General features: G+C 41.7%; 1 long non-coding RNA gene across 1 annotated transcript; it reads left to right on the top strand.

The window, feature by feature from the left end:
- Positions 1 to 687: 687 nt before the first annotated feature.
- LOC143686543 (uncharacterized) lies at positions 688 to 3,650 on the top strand. The gene is made up of 3 exons (XR_013177252.1): positions 688 to 794; positions 1,518 to 1,603; positions 3,548 to 3,650. It is a non-coding gene; the product is annotated as an uncharacterized LOC143686543 (long non-coding RNA).
- Positions 3,651 to 20,813: the final 17,163 nt, after the last annotated feature.

Genomic DNA, 20,813 nt, shown 5'->3' with positions numbered 1-20,813 from the left:
CTAGCATTCATCTCTTATCCCTTTTGTTTCCAGTCTCTCCCCATAGCGGGCCTTTGTTTTTTCAACACCGTAAGACCACAGATTGCACTGTGTCTTTCAGAAACTAGGCTGCTTGGCTTCCTTACAGCCTAAGTATTCAGAAATGTCTTCCCAAGACAAATTCCACCCTGTTAGGGCCCCTCAAATATTCAATTTTGTAACTCTTTCTCTGGGCAACTACTAAAAGCTTTTCTGATCTTCTCTTTCCCTTGATGAGGCAAGGGGTTTGGCTCAAGGATGCATCCTAAGCCCATACTCAGAATCACTGAAGTGTCTCCAGAGGAAAAATATTGCCTACTGTCAGCTCACTTCTTAACGATGATCCCATCTCTGTGCTTTTAGCCTGTCTACACCTTTTTCTCCCACAGTTTTCTGAGGCTTTTAAAAGTATATGAGTTTCATAATTTAAACAGTTTTTTCTGGTTTTTATAATGGGAATTTTGGTCTTACCTTGACATCTTAGAAGCAGAATTTCCTTTTGACTATGCCAGTTAGGGAGTATGTATATTTAGTCGGAGCTCTTTGATTGGTTAGCAAGAGTTGGCTATTGTGTTAGGAAACTTTGAGATTCTAGAATTCAGACATCTTTATTTTGGAACACTACATCCTCTAGCTTTCTGAGAGAAATTCAGTTTCAATAGCAAAAGAAAAAAAAAGACATTTCTGAGTCTAAGCTTTTTTGTGATTCTTCATGTCAGATGTAGGTTCTTTCATGCTGTGTTCCAAGTTATTCTTTTCTGCATATTCTCCATCAGGTAATTTTCCTGTCTTTAGATGTTGAGGTATCTTGTCCACTGATACGCAGCTGCCATTCTTCCTTATCGGAGGGTCCTTGTCAGTAGATGATGCATGTTTACCAGTCTGCTCCTGTACCTAAACATTAGTCATAGATATGAACTGTTTCATAATTTAAAACATTCGAATAAACTATTCTGTCATTAAGAATAACTTTTTCAAGTCAATGTTAGGCAGAACCCCATCCCCCATGGCATGACCAATCCATAGCAAATATTCCAAGAAAATTCCCCCACCCATGATTTCCAGGAAACCCACCAAGCCCGCCCACCCACACAATAGTTGCAGAACCCTCTTGCCCTCTGCAGTTACAGCTCCAGCAGCTGTAATCTTGCAATAAGCTCCCACATCCACCCTTCAGCAGTTACAACCCTGCATACTATGGTAACGATTAAAATTTAAACCCTGCCAATGAAGAGCTACCAACTCCTGCTTAGGCTCCCCTTCTAAACCAACCAGTGAAAATCTGCATCCAAGCTAGACAATTGAAATCCACCACCTCCCTTTCCCTACTTCCTGCCAGCCACCCTTTATAAGTGGTGCCCCTTCCTCTACTCGGGCTGCCGCCAGCTTAGGCTTCAGCCCGCCTGCGCATAGCCTCACTTAAATCTCCTTTGGTCAAGTTTTGGTCTCTTCCCCTCCCTCCCCATTGAAAAACTTATCATTTTGATGTCAAAACCCAGGACTGGGAACCGAGGCAAAAGCTTCGCAGGAGAAGACGGAATCCACTTGCCTGACTCCCACACCAACACTGGTGAATCATCTCAGGGTAAGAAGAAAACACCCTCCTCTTCTCTTTTTGGCATTGATTTTCTCTGTTGTTCAGGACAACACATCTCAAAATCCCAGCACTGGAGATCTGCCTCTGCTGGGGTTCCAGGACCCTAGGAGCTAGTGAGATGGTGGGATGATTTCATCTGCTCTTCCACATACTCACTGAGGTTTAGAGACTCTCAAGGGGGGATGCCCTCTTGATTGCTTCTAAGGCATTAAGAGCGAGAATTTCTCCTTGCCCTATCTATTATCATGGGAAACAGGCAGTTCCAACCTCTCTGTGACACCCCTTTGGGGTTGCATACTTCAAAATCTTAAAGTCTTTGGTCTTGCCGCTGATTTAAGACCTAAGAGATTAATTTTTTTATTGCAATACTACCTGACCACAGTACAAATTAGATAATGGGTCAATTTGGCCAGAAAACAGAACCCTTGACCCACAAATCCTTCCCGACCTTGACGATTACTGTCAGCATCTCAGCAAGTGCAGTGAAGTCCCATATATCCAGGCCTTCTTTGGCTTGTGCAGGTGCCCCTCTCTTCTGCAAAACTTGTCTCACTGATCAAATCCTTCTTCTCCATTCCCCTCTCCCAAAGCAACTTATTTCCTAGTCCAGTACTCCCTCTTCCTCCTCCCAACTCTTCCTTTGAACCTGCCCCAAACCTTCTCCTTCACTCCCCTTCCCACGCCCCCCCCCCCCCCACGCAGCCTCTCCTGGCCAAGCTGCAGCTGTTGCTGAGGCACAGCCAGAAAATGATACTCCCCATCTCCTCCCGCCCTATCTCTATACTCCGCCACAGAGTCTCAACCCTTCTCTAACCCATCCCCACCTCCTCCTCCTGACACAGCTCCTCCTAGCTGAGCCAAAACCACTGCTGAACCGCAGGCAGTCGCCAACCCTCTCCCATCTTGGAGCTTCACCTCAGAATCTCACCTTTCCTTTCCTTCCCCGTGGAGGACCCGGTCCATTTGGCCCCTTGTGAGAAATGTCTAGGCCAGCAGGAAGGACCCATCCATATTCCTTTTCCTTTTCTGATCTTTCACAAGTCGAACAGCCTCTAGGTTCATGCTCTACTGACCCCACCTGATTTATTACAGAACTCCAATACCTTACTGTGTCCTATGACCTCTCCTGGTGAGATCTCTGTATTATTCTCTCTACCTGCCTGACTCCTGGTGAGAAAAAAACGAGTATGGCTCATGCAGATACCTTAAATAGGCTGGACCCTACTAACAGCCCTGTGGGAGGCAATGCAATGCCTGGGAGGAACCCATTTGGAGTTATCAGGGTGGGAAACCTGGCTGACAGTCTCACAACCTCATGATAACTTGCCTTGTTGTAGGACTGCAGGTGACCACACACAAAGCAGTTAATTATGAAAACCTGCAAAAACTTAAAAGAAATTTCACAAAAAGATGATAAAAATCTGGCAGCCTTTCTAGCTAGACTCAAGGAAGCCTTCAAAATGCTATACTATTCTCAGCCCAAACTCCCCTGAAGGCACTTAACTCCTCCATATGCATTTTATTTCCCAATTAGTCCTGCTCCAAAAGTCAGAAGCAGGACCCCAAACTGCCCAAAGCAACCTGATTAATCTAATTAATCTAGTCTTTAACAATAGAGACCTAGAAAAGAAACCCAGCAGGAAAAACTTGAGGAAGCCAAAGCTAAGTCCCACACTCAGGTTTACCAACTCCTTCCTTCTGCACTGAGAGAAACCTGAGGCTCCTCTAAGCTGAGAGATAAAAGCCCAGTGGAAACTTGCCTGAAAAATGTGGACAACCAGCCCAGGCCAGACAATGCCCAAATCCCCGACCCCTGCCCGGAGCTGTGCCCACTCTGCAAGGGGTCATTGGAAGTCCTACTGCCCCCGGGCGCCTCAAGGCAGGGGACATCGGTTACACACTTGAGCAAGACCCTTGGCTTTGACCTCCCAGAACTGCTGGGACCGGTGGTGGAGGACTGAAGGTGCCCGGGAACCGTGCAAGGCCCCTCAATGATCAGTCACGGGGAACCCTGGGTAATTCTCTCAGTAGCAGGTAAGCCAATTTCATTTCTTAAAGATATGGGGACCACTTACTCTACTCTCCTTGAGTATGAAGGGGCAATTAACACATTTTCAGTCTCAGTAATTGGAGTTAATGGCACATTTCACAGCCTTTAGCTAGTCCACTCCTACCCTGTTAAATTGACAACCACACATTTACTCACTCATTCCTTAGCCTCCCATACTGCCACACACCAATTTTAGGAAGGGGCATCCTAGCTGAGTTGAAAGTTCAAATACTCGTTCTTTCTCCACCAACTGCATCAGGCATCTTCCATCTATCTTTAGTCAACACAACCCCTTCAATAAACCTTACCAACCCCCACAATGAAACAAGACCTCCTTTCTTTCCTCAGACTAGCTGGATACTTTAGAAACTGGGTCCCAAACTTCAGACTCCTGGCCAAACCTCTATATGAAGCAATAAAGGAGCCCTCACAAGAACCTCTACCACCCAACAAACCAGTTAATGGTTTCTTTAAAACTCTAAAGCAAGCCCTCATCAGTGCCCCAGCATTCACTTTGCCTAACCTTAACAAACCCTTCATCCTTTACACTGAGGAAAGGCAGGGAATCGTCTTAGGTCTTCTAGGACAAAAATCTGGCTTGGATTTTAAAAAAGTTATAGCATACCTATCTAAACAATTAGACCTCACAGCTAGAGGGTGGCCTACGCACCTTAGAGTGTAGCCACGGCAACTATCTTCACTACTGAAGCTCAAAAAGTAACTTACTCCCAGCCTATCACAGCATACTCTCCCCATGCCATTGCCCATCTTATTTCTAGCCAGGCAGAAAACTTCTTACATCCCTCCTAACTTCAACAAACATTTTTCCCCCTTCAGCAAGTGCCTCACGTAACTGTCTCCTTTTGTTCTACCATCAACCCTGCCACTCTCCTTCTGCTTCCAACAACTACACATAATCCCCGTTCATGCCCTGAAATCCTCTCTAAATGCCTCTCTCCTTTCTCACATATCTCGGAAACACCCTTACCTGAACACCATGATACCTGGTTTATTGAGTAGTTCCTTCATAAACACAGGGAAAAAGAAAACAGAATATGCCTTTGCCTCACATACACAAATAATGGAAAGAAAACCCCTCCCCCAGGAACATCCTCTCAGTAAGCCAAATTAGTTGCACTAATATAAGCCCTAGCACTAGCTCAAAACAAAAGAATCAGTATATATATTGTCTCTTGCTATGCCCATCATATCCTGCACTCACATGCAACCATTTGGATAGAGAGAAGGTTTCACACCAGCAAAGGGTCCCTCGACCAGTTTGAAAGGATTTATGTACCCTAGAAAAGCCAGGTTTCAATGTTCAAGATTTTAATTCAACCTTGTGGGAGCAACCATTTCTTCTAATCCATATCCAGTACTATAGGTTGGAAACTTGATTAGGTTATCTCCACGGAGATGTGACTCGATCAATTGTGGGTATTAAACTTGATTAGATTGAGATCGTCTCCAGCCATTTTATGTGGGTCTTGATTAGTTTGCTGGAATCCTATAAAACAGAAGACATTTGGAAGAAAGTTCCTCTTGAGACCAAAGAGAGAGCTACAGAACCACGACAGAATGATGAGAGAACCACACGCCAGCCAGTGACCTTTGGGTATGAAGAAGAAGGCCACCAGGGGCTTCATGAAGCAAGAGGCCTGGAGAGAAAGCTAGCAGACATCACCCTGTCCGTCAAATGCTTTTCCAGTAGAGAGAGAACCCCTGAACTTCATCGGCCTTCCTGAACCAAGGTATCTTTCCCTGGATGCCTTAGATTGGACATTTCTCTAGACCTGCTTTTGGACATTTCCATGGCCTTAGAACTGTAAACTAGCAACTTATTAAATCCCCCCTTTTAAAAGCCATTCCAGTGCTGGTATATCACAGTCTGGCACCTAGCAAACTAGAACAGTCCCCCATTGCTATTGTTGACCTAATCTCTAAACTCTTACAAAAAGCCTAAGAAGTAACCCCAGCAGTGGTCATTCAGTGTAAAGAACCCCAGGGGTCCTCCTCTGACATTGCCCAAGGGAATGAAAAGGCTGATAAATTAGCAAAAAAGCCTACAATTATGGAAGTACCAGAAAATTAACACCTAGGCATCCCCACTACTGTACCTCAATACTTACTTAAAGAAATACAATCTTTAGAAGAGGTAGGAGCAATAGGAGAAGGAGCATGGTCAATTCTCCTATCGGAGGGAAGGTCAATTCTCCCTACCCTATGACACAAGCAAATTCTCCAACAGTTTCACAATGCCTTACATGTAAGATTCAAACCACTCTTAAAATTCTTCACACCTCTAATTGTATGCCCTAGTTTAACATCTACCCTTCAAAACGTCACTCAGCAGTGCCATATCTGTAGCCAAACCTCCCCTCCAGAAGGAATCAAACCTCCACCTTTCTTCCCCACCCATCAAGCTAGGGGACAGGGACCAGGTCAAGATTGGCAAATAAATTTCACCCACATACCCCCTGTTCACCATCACAAATACCTACTCACAAATATCTTTTCAGACTAAATAGAAGCTTTCCCAGCAAAGTCTGAGAAAGCAACAGGAATAACCAAAGTCCTCACTGATCATCTCATTCCATGCTTTGGCCTACCTTCCACCCTACAGATGGATAATGGTCTATCCTTGATTCCTTAGGTAACACAAAAGGTCACTCAGTCCTTACATACACAGTGGCATCTTCTTGTTCCCTATCATCCCCAGTCATCATGAAAGGTAGAGAATGGCAATTCCATTCTCAAAATGCACTTAACTAAGCTAAGCACTAGAAATGGATCACTCTACTTCCTCTAGTTCTTGCCCACATATGCTGCACCCCCGAGCTCCCTCCTTCCTTAGCCCCTCTGAACATATGTATGGAAGACTCTTCTTCCTAGGAAATTTCCCTCATGACCTTCCTCCCTTATGAGATTATATCCAAACTCTTACTTTACCCAGCACCTCCTTAGACAACATGCAGATGAAGTTCTTCCCAAACCCACTGACACACCCCCACTAACACCATCTCTTGAGTCTGGAGACTGGGTCCTACTAAAAGACCAACAAACTGGAAAGCTATTCGAACCCCCACTGTCAGGCCCCTATCAATTTCTTCTTACCACCCCAACTGCAGCCAAACTACATGGACTGGCTCCCTGGTTCCACACTTCAGAACTTAAAAAGCGCCATCTGGTAGCAAAGATTTTGAAGACCCCTGCTGCCAGAGCACCCCAGTTGCACCACTGAAACTAAAGCTGTCATAAATGTCATAAAAAAAGGGAATCACACACATCAGAAACATGTAATGCCCCTTGACAGTGATGCCTGCTGTACCCAGTGGCCCTTTCTTCTCACATACCTTCTCCTGACCATTGTTTTTTTCACTCTTGTGCTTCTCATAGTCTTCTGCTAAGCTCTGGTTACCTGGGTAACCTATATAGACACTCAGAAACACCAGTAATTCCCTTATATATAAACCCTCCACATCTCACATCACTCTTCTCCCAAAAATTCCTGACACCTTCTACTCGTTAATCTTTAACCTCGTCACTCAAACCTCTTCCAAACAAAAACAGACCTAATCTTTCTCGGGGAAGCATACCTACAAGGAAATCTAATAGATTACACCTGGGAGCAAGTTATTGAATGGCTGAAACCATGAAATATACTGATATAATACAAATAATAACCCTCCTCATGACCTTAACAGACATCTCACACTATTACTCTTTAATCCCCACTATTCAATACATCACCAATGTAATTAAACAAAGCAACTGTTGAATCTGCCCAAATACCACTGACACCACCTCTCTATCCCTCTTGGCCTTCCCCTTAAGTCCAGAAATTCTTCTCTCCATAACACCTCAGTACCATGGATTTAAAATTGCTTTTAGTAATAAAACACTCCTAGGAATAAACTTCCCTCTCCTAGGAATTGAAAACTTTCAAATACAAAGTTTTCAGGAAAGCCCTGAACTGATAGAGACTGCCATCAACCTAATGGATCTCAGGATCCCAAAGCTACTCTCTTAGAGCACCTAGATTCATTGTATTGCATCATACTTTACTCTTCAACACATCATCCTTAAAATAGGTCCCCTATGGACCTCCAAATATGTTGACAGATTACTGCAGAAACATTGTTCTACTGTTCTAGGGAGGTAACATCCAAAATGCCTCAAAAAATTACACTGAAGAATTTATATCATATTACAGTTCTCAACATGGAACTGAACTCTTTTGCATAGGAACATGCTCAGGCCAGCTTTTCAATATTTCAGAAGATACACTAGAAAATGAGACATTCCCTATGCTATGCCCCAAAGTAACCTCTTCCAACTCATTTTGTCACAATTTACTCTGCCAAAGTCACAGCACACACACAATAGATAAGAGTCATCCTACTCCCCTTGTGCATGGATGAATTTTTCTAAGGTTTACAAGTCATGAACCCTAAGGACCTGTTTATCCTAAACTCCTTTAAATATTCCCCACCCCAAGGACCCACAACAATTCTCTCCCTCATGGTAACATTATCCTACTTTCTATTTGGAGACACAGCATAGCTTCAACTTTTATTCTAGTTTGCTAGCTGCTGGAATGCAATATCCCAGAAACTGGATGGTTTTAAAAAGGGGAATTTATTAAGTTGAAAATTTACATTTCTAAGGCTGGCAAATTGTCCAAATTAAAGCAAGTCTATAGAAATTTCTAATCTAAGGCATTCAGGGACAGATACCTTCATTCAAGAAGGCCGATGAGTGTCCAAGATGGCAGCTTGGTGAGGTGTGGAATTTAGTTCCAAGCTGCGGAATTTAGTTCGTACTCCAGAGCAGCTAGTAAATAGCCAAGAACAGTACAGAACAACTGCTGGGGCCACATCAGTAACCAGACACACAGCATATACCAGTCTGTGATCCCACCCAGAACCATGAGTCCCCCAAGCCATGAAGCTAGTGCCCCTTCCCCACAGGCTGGTTCCCAGAAGGCAAACAAAAGAGACTTTACCAACAAAAAGGGACTGAGCTCAACCAAGTTCCAATTGTGGAATTAATTAACAAATTCTGATTACTAAAAATAGGCTCCCAGCTCAACTAAGCCTAGAATAAAAGCTAACATTACTAGTTTTTGCCCCAAAGGGGGCAAATAGTACCTAGAGATACATAGAACAACATACCAACTTAAGCTTTTCATTAACAACCTGAGGAATGGGGATCCTTCTCTGAAAAGGATTTTTTTTTTTTACAACTGTAAGGCTTCTCAGGCTCCAACTGCCCAAGGCAAGGGCAGAATTAAGCTTGTCTGAGAGACAAAGAGGTTGGTCAGGTAAAAGGAAGTAACTCCCTGGAGGCTGTGTCTTCCCCAGGAGAGGGGTGAGGCCCAGCTTAGGTGGAATCCCACCCTCGAGGAATTCAGACCCCAGGGGCTGGAAAACTGCAATTAAATAAAGCCAGCCTATAACCTCTTCTCAATCTCAACCACACCTCCATCCGGGAGAGTCTGCTGAAGTTAAAGGCATTGCATCACTTTATGCTGGTGGGACCTGCAGACAGACAAATGCCATGTACTGGGCAAGATAGGAAAAACAAAGAGTCTAGAGGCTTCATAGGAAAGTCTGTCAACCTGCTGGTTCTCACCCTCAGGGAGAACTGATGCAGATGACTCTTTTCTCCTGAGAGGAGGCCAATCCAGTCTGGGAAAATCTGACTGGGGTCTATAATATCTAAGTAGACCATCAGGAAAAAAAAAAAAGGTACCATAGAGGAAGGCAAGAAACAAGAAAACAAGAACTGAAAAATTCTGATCCAGTAAATAAAACCTATGCTAGAGGTCTAGAATAAGGTGAACTGAATGCCAAAGAACAGACAGAGAACAAAGCCATCCAACAAAGAAATCTTAGGTAAAAATGTGAAGATGGGTGGTGCAAAGGTGGCTCAGTGGCAGAATTCTCGCCTGCCATGCTGGAGACCCAGGTTTGATTCCCGGTTCCTGCCCATGTTAAAAAAAAAAAATCATTAAATTAAAAACAAACAAACAAAAAGAGTGCAGACAATCTCAAGAATAAACTAATTAAGGAAATTAAATGCCTAGATGCCAGCAAAAAATAATCAGTCTAGGGAACTTGAAGAGATGGCCCAAAGGAAGAAACTAGCAATTCAAATGAAATTCAGGAGTTGAAACAATGCAGGATGTTCAAATGGATATGGAAAATCCCATCAAAAAAAGAAATCAATGAATTGAGGGAGGATATAAAGAAGGCAAGGGATGAACAAAAAAGAAGAAATTGAAAGTTGAAAAAACAAATCACAGGACTTATGGAAATGAAAGGTACAGAAGAAGAGATGAAGAAACAATGCAAACCTACAATGTTAGATTTCAAGAGGCAGAAGATAGGATTAGTGAACTGGAGGACAGGACATCTAAAATTTGGCAAGCAAAAGAAAATATAGGGAAAAGAATGGGAAAATATGAGCAGGGACTCAGGGAATTGAATGAGAACATGAAGTGCATGAATATACGTGTTGTGGGTGTCTCAGAAGGAGAAGAAAAGGGAAAAGGAGGAGAAAGATTAATGGAGGAAATTATCACTGAAAATTTCCCAACTCTTATGAAAGAGTTAAAATTACAGATCAAAGAAGTGCAGCATACGCCAAACAGAATAGATTCAAATAGAAATCCTCCAAGACACTTACCATTCAGAATGTCAAATGTCAAAGAGAAAGAGAGAAGTTTGAAAGCAGTGAGAGAAAATCAATCCACCACATACAAGGGAAGCCAATAAGACTATGCATAGATTTCTCAGCAGAAACCATGGAAGCAAGAAGATAGTAGTATGATATATTTAAGATTCTAAAAGAGAAAAACTGCTAACTAAGAATTCTATATCCAGCAAAATTGTCCTTCAAAAATGAGGCAGAAATTCAAATATTTTCAGACAAAAAAAATCACTGAGAGAATTCATGACCAAGAGAACAGCTTTGTAAGAAATACTTAAGGGAGCACTAGAGACGGGAAAAGACAGGAGAGAGAGGTGAGGAGAAGAGTGTAGAAATGAAGACTATCAGTAAAGGTAAAAAGAGGAAAAATTAGATATGATATATGTCATGTTCAGGTTCATATGTCACCTTGGCTAGGTGGTAGTGCCCGTTTGCCTGGTTGGGCAAGTGCTGGCCTGTCTGTTGCCATGAGGACATTTCATAGAATTAAATTATGATCATGTCACATCTGTAATCAGCCAAGGGGAATGTCTTCAGCAATGAGTGATGCTTAATATAATCACTGGAAGGCTTTTAAGGAGGACTCAGAAGAGAGAGTGTCTTCTTCCTGCTTCAGCTAGTGCGCCTCTCCTGTGGAGTTTGCCCAGACTCTTAATTGGACTCATCATTTTCACAGCCTGCCCTACAGATTTTAGACTCTACAGTTCCATGGATATGGGAAACAGTTTTATAAGTTATATATATATATATATATATATATATATATATATATATATATATATATATATATATATATATATATATATATGGCTATTTCCTGCTGATTCTGTTTCTCTAGAGAACTCTAGCTAATACGGCTTGGTACTAGAAGTAGGGTGGTTCTTAAGAAACAGAATCTTAAAAATGGGTCTTGATAATTGTTTTTTTTTTTTTTCTCTGACTGGACTCAAAGGCATTAAGAACTCTGATTCCTGTAATCAGTATGATACTGCCACTCGATGGAATGAGGTGGCAAAAGAGATAGTCAAAATATCACCATTGAATTAATTCTTCTAATGCTTCACTTGTACAAAGCCAGGCTCTGGGGATAATGTTTTTGACAACTTTACAGAGTTTTATGGAAATAGGAGGTATCAAGATGTTGGTTGTTGTTAGATACACTGTATAATTAATGAGTGAAAGGGATGGGCTTAAGGCTTCAAATGAGAAGCTTACATGCCCTCTGACAGATGTAAATATTTTTATAAGGGTCTAGAAGGAAGATCTTATTTTCTATAACCATAGATTTGAGACCTCCAAAGGTCAGAATCTTATTGTTGGAATAACAACTTTACAACATAAACTGAAATGCCAATCTTGCATGGTGTCTGCTATTAAAGTGAAGGCATTAATTGGAAAGGAGTGGGACCCTAATGATGGGATAGCAAAATATGAATTGATAATGATGTTGGTGGAGAGGTTGAAACCCTAGGTCATGCTGAGTCTTCTCTAGATAACCCTGTAATAGTCTGCCCTGAGGATGTAGCTGGCCCACCTCTAACCTGACTTGAGGAGTTGGCCACCTAACTTCCACCTAAAGGGATTATCCCTAGAGTGATTAATCATGTTTCACTGGATGAAACTGCAAATGAATGTCCTGAAGCAAATGACTTGGAAGACACTTCTGATTCTTTTCATGACCCATCCCCACCACCACTCATTTCTTTCAGACCTATAACTAGAATAAAGTCCCAACAGACCCCAAAAGGTGAGGTACAAAGTATAACCCCTGAGGAGGTATGTTATACTCCAAAAGAACTGTGTGAGTTTTCCAATTTATATAGACAGATATCAGGGGAATATGTGTGGCAATGGATTTTAAGGGTGTGGGATAATGGTGGGAGGAATATAAGGCTGGGTCAGGCTGAATTTATTGATATGGGCCCACTAAGCAGAAATTCTGCATTCAGTTTTATAGCTCAAGGGGCTAGAAAAGGCATTAACTGTTTGTATGGATGGGTTGGATGAAATATGGATTAAAAGGTGGCTGTTCTAGTTTGCTAACTGCTGGAATGAAACACACCAGAGATGGATTGACTTTTAATAAAAGGGGATTTATTTCATTAGTTCTTCAGAGGAAATGGAGCTAACTTTCAACTGAAGTTCTTTCTTACATGGGAAGGCACAGGGTGATCTCTGCTGGCCTTCTCTCCAGGCTTCTGGGGTCCAACAACTTTCCCTTGGGTGATTTCTATCTGCATTTCCAAAGGCCTGGACTGAGCTATGAGTGCTGAGATGAGGTATGCTGAGCTGCTTTGGCTAGGTTATGTTGAGCTCTGTCATTTAAGCACCAGCAAATTAAATCAAACATCATTCATTACAGCAGACATACCTCCTAGCCGACTGCAGATGTAATCAACAACAGATGAGGTTCACATGCCATTGGCTCATGTCCACAGCAATATAACTATGCACCTTCACCTGGCCAAGTTGACAACTGGATCTAACTACCACAGTGGCTGACATTACCTGGGGTTGAAATGCCAGAACTGCCCTGGTATAATGTAGATGAGGGGATCCAGAGGCTTAGAGAGATTGGAATATCAGAGTGGATTTATCATGGAAAGCTTACTCTTACACCCCAGGTATGTCTGGAGGATACACTTTTTACCAGAACTGTAAGAAATAAATTTGTGAGATTAGCCCTATCATTTCTGAAGAGCTCTGTAGTTGCATTTCTCTGTAGGTCACATTTTACTGTGGGAATTGCTGTCACTGAGCTGGAATCCTTAAACACAACAGGGATGACCAGATCCCAAGTTGGCAGAAGCCAGGTGGCAGCACTTAATCAACAAGGACAAGCTGGACACGGCTATCAAAATAGACAGCAGGGTGGGCCACGGTGGCTCAGCACCCGGGTTCGATTCCCGGTTCCTGCCTATGTAAAAAAAAATAGCAGACTCAAAGCAGGAGTCAAAATGATCTCACTCACAGAGACTTGTGGCATTGGCTAGTAAATCATGGAGTTCCTAGAAGTACACTAGACTGGCACTCTACTAAATTCTTGTTTGAACTGTATAAACAAAAGAGTTCTAGGTCAAGTGAACAGAAGTCTAATGAATTACAGAACAGAGAGTCGCAGACCCTTAATCAATTCCAGACTTGAGACAGTTTAGAGACCCAGAGCCCCTAGAATGAGGGGGAGACTAGGTCCCTTTGGGGGAGGACCCTGTTACACAGCCAAAAATTTATACTGTTAATCTTCCTCCAAGTCTTTCCCAAGGAGACCAATGGCCTTTTATAGGGTAACTGTACATTGGGAAAAAGGAAGTGATCAGATATTTCAGGGATTATTAGACACTCATTCAGAAGTGACATTAATTCCAGGGGACCTAAAACACCACTCTGGTCCACCAGTCAAAGTGGGGGAGGAAGTCAGGTAATCAATGGAGTTTTAGCTTGAGTCTGTCTCACAGTGGACCCAGTGGGGCCCTGGACCTATTCTGTGGTTATTTAACCAGTTCCAGAATGTATAATCGGAATAGACATACTGAGAAACTGGCAGAATCCCCACATTAGCTCTCTAATTCATGGAGTGAGGGCTATTATGGTAGGAAAAGCCAAGTGGAAATCACTGGAACTGCCCCTACCTAGCAAAATCCTAAATCAGAAGCAATACTGGATTCCTTGAGGGATTGCAGAGATCACTGCCACTCTCAAGGACTTGAAGGATGCAGGGGTGGTGATTCCCACCATATCCCCTTTCAACTCTACCATAGTCTGTGCAGAAAACAGATGAGTCATGGAGAATGACAGTGGATTACTGTAAGCTCAGCCAGGTGGTAGCTCCAATTGAAGCTGCTGTTCCAGATGTGTTATCATTGCTTGAGCAAATCAATACATCCCCTTGTACCTGGTATGCAGTTATTGATCTGGAAAATGCTTTTTCTCAATAGCTGTTAGTAAGGATCACCAGACACAGTTTGCTTTTAACTGACAAGGTCAGCAATATACTTTCACTGTCCTACCTCAGGGATATATGAACTCTCCAGCCCTATGTCATAATCTTGCCAAAGGGAACTTGACTATTTCTCCCTGCCAAAAGACATCACTCTGGTCCATTTTATTGATGATATCATGTTGATTGGACCTAGTGAGCAAGATGTAGCAATCACTCTAGACTTATTGTTAAGGCATTTGCATGTGAGAGGATGGGAGATAAACCCAACAAAAATACAGGGGCCTTCCACCTCAGTGAAAGTTCTGGGTGTCCTGTTGAGATATCCCTTCTAAGGTGAAGGATAAGTTGCTGCATCTGGCCCCTTCTACAACCAAAAAGAGACACAACATCTAGTTGGTCTGTGTGGATTTTTGTGACAACATATTCCTCATTTGGGCATGCTACTCTGGCCCATTTATTGAATAACCAGAAAAGCTGCTAATTTTGAGTGGGGACCTGAACAAGAGGTGGCTCTGTGACAGGTCAAGGCTGCTATACAAGCTGATCTACCACTTGGACCATATGATCTAGCAGATCCAATGGTCCTGTAAGTGTCAGTGGCAAATAGAGATGCTGTCTGGAGCCTTTGGTAGGCCCCTATAGGAAAATCACTACACGAACCCTTATTATTTTGGAGCAAAGCCATACCATTTGCTGCAAATAACTATTCTCCTTTTGGGAAGCAGCTTTTAGCCTGCTTCTGGACCTTAGAAAGACTGAACAGTTAACGATGGACCACCAAGTTACAATGAGACCTGAATTACCTATCATGAGCTGGGTGTTGTCTGACCACCAAACCATAAAGTTGAGCATGCACAGCAGTACTCCATCATAAAATGGAAATGGTATATATGAGATATGAGCAGAACATACCCTGAAGATACAAGTGGGTTACATGAGGAAGTGTTTCAAATGCCCACAGTTTCCATTCCTGCCAGACCAGAGCTATGGCCTCTTGGGGAGTTACTTACAGTGAATTGACTGAGGAAGAGAAAACTTGAGCCTGGTTTACAGATGGTTCAATACAATATACAGGTACCACCTGAAAATGGACGGCTGCAGCACTACAACCCCTTTCTGGGATGTCTCTAAAGGACAGTGGTGAGGGAAAATCCTCCCAGTGAGCAGGACTCTGAGCAGTGCACCTGATTGTTCATTTTGCTTGGAGGGAGAACTGACCAGAGGTGCATCTGTATACTGACTCATGGGCTGTTGCTAATGGTTTAGCTGGATGGTCCGAGACTTGGAAAGACCATCATTGGAAAACTGGTGACAAAGAGGTCTGGGGAAGAGGTATGTGGATACATTTTCTGAGTGGGTTGAAACATGAAGATATTTGTGTCCCATGTAAGTGCACACCGGAGGGTGACATCAGCAGATGAAAGGTTTAATAATCAAGTGAATAAGATTACCCATTCTGTGGATACCAGTCAGCCTCTTTCTCCAGCAACTCCTGTCATTGTCCAATGGGCTCATGAACAAAGTGGTCATGGTGGCCGGGATGGAGGTTATGCATGGGCTCAGAAACATGGACTTCCACTCACCAAGGCTTACTTGGCTACAATAACTTCTGAGTGCCCAATCTGCCAACAGGAGAGACCCACTCTCAGCCCCCAATATGGCACCATTCCCTGAGGTGACCAGCCAGCTACATGGTGGCAGGCTGATTACATTGGGCCTCTCCTTTCATGGAAGTGGCAGTGATTTCTTCTAACTGGAATAGACACATACTCTGGATATGGGTTTGCTTTCCCTGTACACAATGCTTCTGCCAAAACTACCATCTGTGAACCTACAGAATGCCTTATCCATTATCATGGTATTCCACAAAGCATTGCTTCTGATCAAGGAACACACTTCACAGCAAATAAAGTGCAGGAATGGGCACATACTCATGAAACTCTCTGTTTTTGCCATGTTCTCCATCATCCAGAGGCACCTGGATTGATAGAATGGTGGAATGGCCTTCTGAAAACTCAATTATGGTACCAATTAGGTGACAATACCTTGCAGGACTGTGGTGATGTTCTCCAGGAGGCTGTGTATGCTCTGAATTAGTGTCCACTGTATGGTGCTATTTTCCCCATAGCCAGGATCCATGGGTCCAGGAACCAAGGGGTGGAAATGGGATTGGCACCACTCACTATTACCCCTAGCAATCCACTAGGAAAATTTTTGCTTCCTGTCCCTGTGACCTTGAGCTGTGCTGGTCTACAGGTTTTAGTTCCAGAAGGGCTAGTGCTTCCACCAGGAGAAAGGCTGCCACCTGGTCACTTTGGGCTATTCATACCCTTGGATCAACAAGCCAAGAATGGGATTACTTTACTGGCTGGGGTGGCTGACCCTGACTATCAGGGAGAAATAGGACTGCAACTACACAATGGAGGTAAAGAAGAGTTTTCTTGGAATATAGGAGATCCCCTAGGACGTCTTTTAGTACTACCATGTCCTGTGATTAAAATCAATGGAAAACTGCAACAACCTAATCTTGGCAGGACTATAAATGGCTCTGAAACTTCAGAAATGAAGGTTTGAGTCACCCCAGGCAAAGAAGCACAGCCAGCTGAAGTGCTTGCTGAGGGCAAAAGGAACATGGAATGGGTAGTGAAGGAAGGTAGTGATAAATATGAACTACAACCATGTGATCAGTTACAGAAATGAGGACTGTAATGCCGTTTTCTTCATGTTATGATATTAAAGTTGTAAGATATCAAGTTTAAGAATGAATATTACCCAAGGATGTACACCCTATTCTGGGGATATTTAATGTGCTTCCAGTTGTATACAGGACAGTTGAGTATTGTTTGGTGAGGAAAAAATGTGTCTTTCATCATTTTCTATTTAGAGATTAAGCATGGTTTAAGGTGATATGTATAGCTACCAAGTTGAGAAGGGGTAGACTGTCATGGTTAGGTTCATGTGTCACCTTGGCCAGGTGGTAAGCCTATTTGTTTGGTTGGACAAGTGCTGGCCTGTCTGTTGCTATGAGGGCATTTCATAGAACTGAATTATGATCACATTGGCTACATTTACAGCTGATTGAATTTGGAATCAGTAAAGGGAGTGTCTTTGGCAATGAGTGACACTTAATCTAATCACTTTTAAGGATTCAAAAGAGACAGTCTTCTTCCTGCTTCAGCCAGTGAGCCTCTCCTGTGGAGTTCATCCAGACCCTTCATCAGAGTCATCAGCTTCACAGCCTGCCCTATGGATTTTGGACTCTATATTCCCACTGATAGGTGAGACACTTTTATAAATTTTATATCTATAGCTATTTCCTGCTGATTCTGTTTCTCTAGAGAACCCTAGCTAATACAATATACAAAATCCAAAAGGCAGAATGGTAGTAGAAAATACTGTCCTTACAGTAATAACACTAAATGTTAATGGATTAAATTCCCCAATCAAAAGACATAGACTGGCAGAATGGATTAAAAACAGGACCCATCTATATGCTGTCTACAGGAAATGCATCTTAGACCCAAAGATAAAAATTTGAAAGTGAAAGTTTGGGAAAAGATATTTCATGCAAAAAATGATCAGAAAAGAGCAGGAGTAGCTACACTAATATCCAGCAAATTAGACTTCAAATGTAAAACAATCGAAAGAGACAAAGAAGGATACTATGTATTAATAAAAGGAACAATTCAACAAGAAGACATAACAATCCTAAATATTTATGCACCAAGCCAAGCTGCTCCAAAATACATGAGGTAAACACTGAAAAGAGAAACAGACAAATCTGCCATAAGAGTTGGAGACTCCAATTCCCTGCTCTCATCAATGGACAGAACATCTAGACAGAGGATGAATAAAGAAACAGAGAATTTGAATAATACAATAAATGAACTAGACTTAGCAGACACTTATAGAACATCACATCCCACAACCACAGGATACCCCTTTTCCTCAAGTGCTCATGGATCATTCTCAGGGCTAGCCCATATGCTGGGCCACACAGCAAGTCTCAATAAATTTAAAAAGATTGAAATCATACAAAGCACTTTCTCAGATCATAAAGGTATGAAGTTGGAAATCAATAACAGGCAAAGGGCCAGAAAATTCACAAATATGTGGAGGCTCAACAACACACTCTTAAACAACCAGTGGGTCAAGGGAAGAATTACAAGAGAAATCAGTAAATATCTCGAGGCAAATAAAAATGAAAGCACAATATATCAAAATGTATGGGATGCAGCAAAGGCAGTGCTAAGAAGGAAATTTATTGCCCTAAATACCTATATCAAAAAAGATGAAAGGGTGGATCATGGTGGCTCAGTGGCAGAGTTCTTGCCTGCCATGCCAGAGACCCAGGTTTGATTCCTGTTGCCTGTCCATGTTAAAAAAAAAGAAGAAGAAGAAGAAGATGATGATGATGAAAGAGCAAAAAATGAGGAATTAACTGTTCACTTGGAAGAACTATAGAAAGAAGAGCAAACTAACCCCAAAGCAAGCAAAAGGAAAGAAATAATGAAGATTAGAGCAGAAATAAATGAAACTGAGAACATGAAAACAACCAAGAAAATCAACAAAATCAGAAGTTGGTTCTATGAAAAAATCAATAAAATTGATGGACCCTTACTAAGGTGGACAAAAAGAGGAAGAGACAGGATGCAAATAAATAAAATCAGAAATGGAAGAGGAGACATAACCACTGATCCTGCAGAAATAAAAGAGGCAATAAGAGAATATTATGAGCAAATTTATGCTAATAAATTAGAAAACATAAATGAAATGGACAACTTCACATATATATGGAGGCTCAATCCATACATTCAATCACAAGTAAAAAAAGTTGAATTAGTCATTAAGAAGCTCCCAAAATAGAAAAGTCCAGGACCAGATATCTTCTCTTGTGATTTCTACCAAACATTCAAGAAAGAATTAGTACCAATCCTGCTCAAACTCTTCAAAAAAATTGAAGAGGAGGGTGGGCTACCTAACTCATTCTATGAAGCCAACATCACCTTCATGCCAGAGCCAGACAAAGATACTACAAGAAAATAAAATTACAGACCAATCTCTCTAATGAATATGCATGCAAAAACCCTCAACAAAATTCTTTCAAATCAAATCCAGAAGCACATTAAAAGAATTATACACCATGACCAAGTAGGATTCATCCCAGGTATGCAAGGATAGTTCAACATAAGAAAATCAATTAGTGTAATACACCATATCAATAAATCAAAGCAGGAAAACCGCATGATCATCTCGATTGATGGAGAAAAGGCATTTGACAAAATTCAACATCCTTTCTTGTTCAAAACACTTCAAAGTATAGGAAAGAAAGGAACTTCCTCAACAAGATAAGGGTAATATATGAAAAACCCACAGCTAACAACATTCTCTATGTGAAAAACTGAAAACTTTCCCCTTAAGATCAGGAACAAGACAAGGACTGCTATTCAGCATTGTGTTGGAAGTTCTAGCCAGAGCAATTAGACAAGAAAAATAAATACAAGGCATCAGAATTGGAAAGGAAGAAGTAAAACTCTCATTGTTTGCAGATGATATGATACTATATGTCAAAAGCCCCCCAAAATCCACAGCAAAATTACCAGAGGTAATAAATGAGCACAGAAAGTGGCAGGTTACAAGATCAACACTCAAAAATCTGTAGTGTTTCTATCCACTAGTAATGAGAAGTCTGAGGGGGGAAATCAAGAAAAAAATCCATTTACAATTGCAACCAAAAGACTAAAATATTTAGGAATAAATTTAACTAAGGATACAAAAGACCTATACAAAGAAAACTAGAAGAAATTGCTAAAAGAAATCACAGAAGACCTAAATAAATGGAAGGGCATACCGTGTTCATGGATTGGAAGACTAAATATAGTTAAGATGTCAATTCTGCCTAAATTGATTTATAGATTCAATGCAATACCAATTAAAATCCAAAAAACAGAAAATAGAAAAACCAATAACCAAATTCATCTGGAAGGGCAGGGCACCCCAAATAGCTAAAAATATCATGAGAAAGAAAAATGAGGTCAGAGGTCTCACACTACCTGATTTTAAGGCATATTATGAAGTTACAGTGGCCAAAACAGCAAGACACTGGCATAAAGGTTGATATACTGACCAATAGATTTGAATAGAGTATTCAGATATAGACCCTCTCATCTATGGACAATTGATCTTTGATAAGGCAGTCAAACCAACTCACCTGGGACAGAACAGTCTCTTCAATAAAAATGGTGCTTGGAGAACTGAATATCCACATGCAAAAGGATGGAAGAGAATCCATACCTCACACCCTTTACAAAAATTAACTCAAAATAGATCAAAGACCTAAACACTAGATCTAAGACCATAAATTTTTAGAAGGAAATGTAGGGAAAATAGCTCATATAAAACTTATTATAGGAGGCAATTTTCTAGATCTTACACCCAAAGCATGAGCATTGAAGAAAGAAATAGATAAATGGGAACCCCTCAAAATTAAACAC

Source organism: Tamandua tetradactyla, chromosome 1 (genome assembly GCF_023851605.1).
Source record: "Tamandua tetradactyla isolate mTamTet1 chromosome 1, mTamTet1.pri, whole genome shotgun sequence".
Taxonomy (NCBI): domain Eukaryota; kingdom Metazoa; phylum Chordata; class Mammalia; order Pilosa; family Myrmecophagidae; genus Tamandua; species Tamandua tetradactyla.
This window is presented reverse-complemented; position numbering and strand designations above follow the sequence as displayed.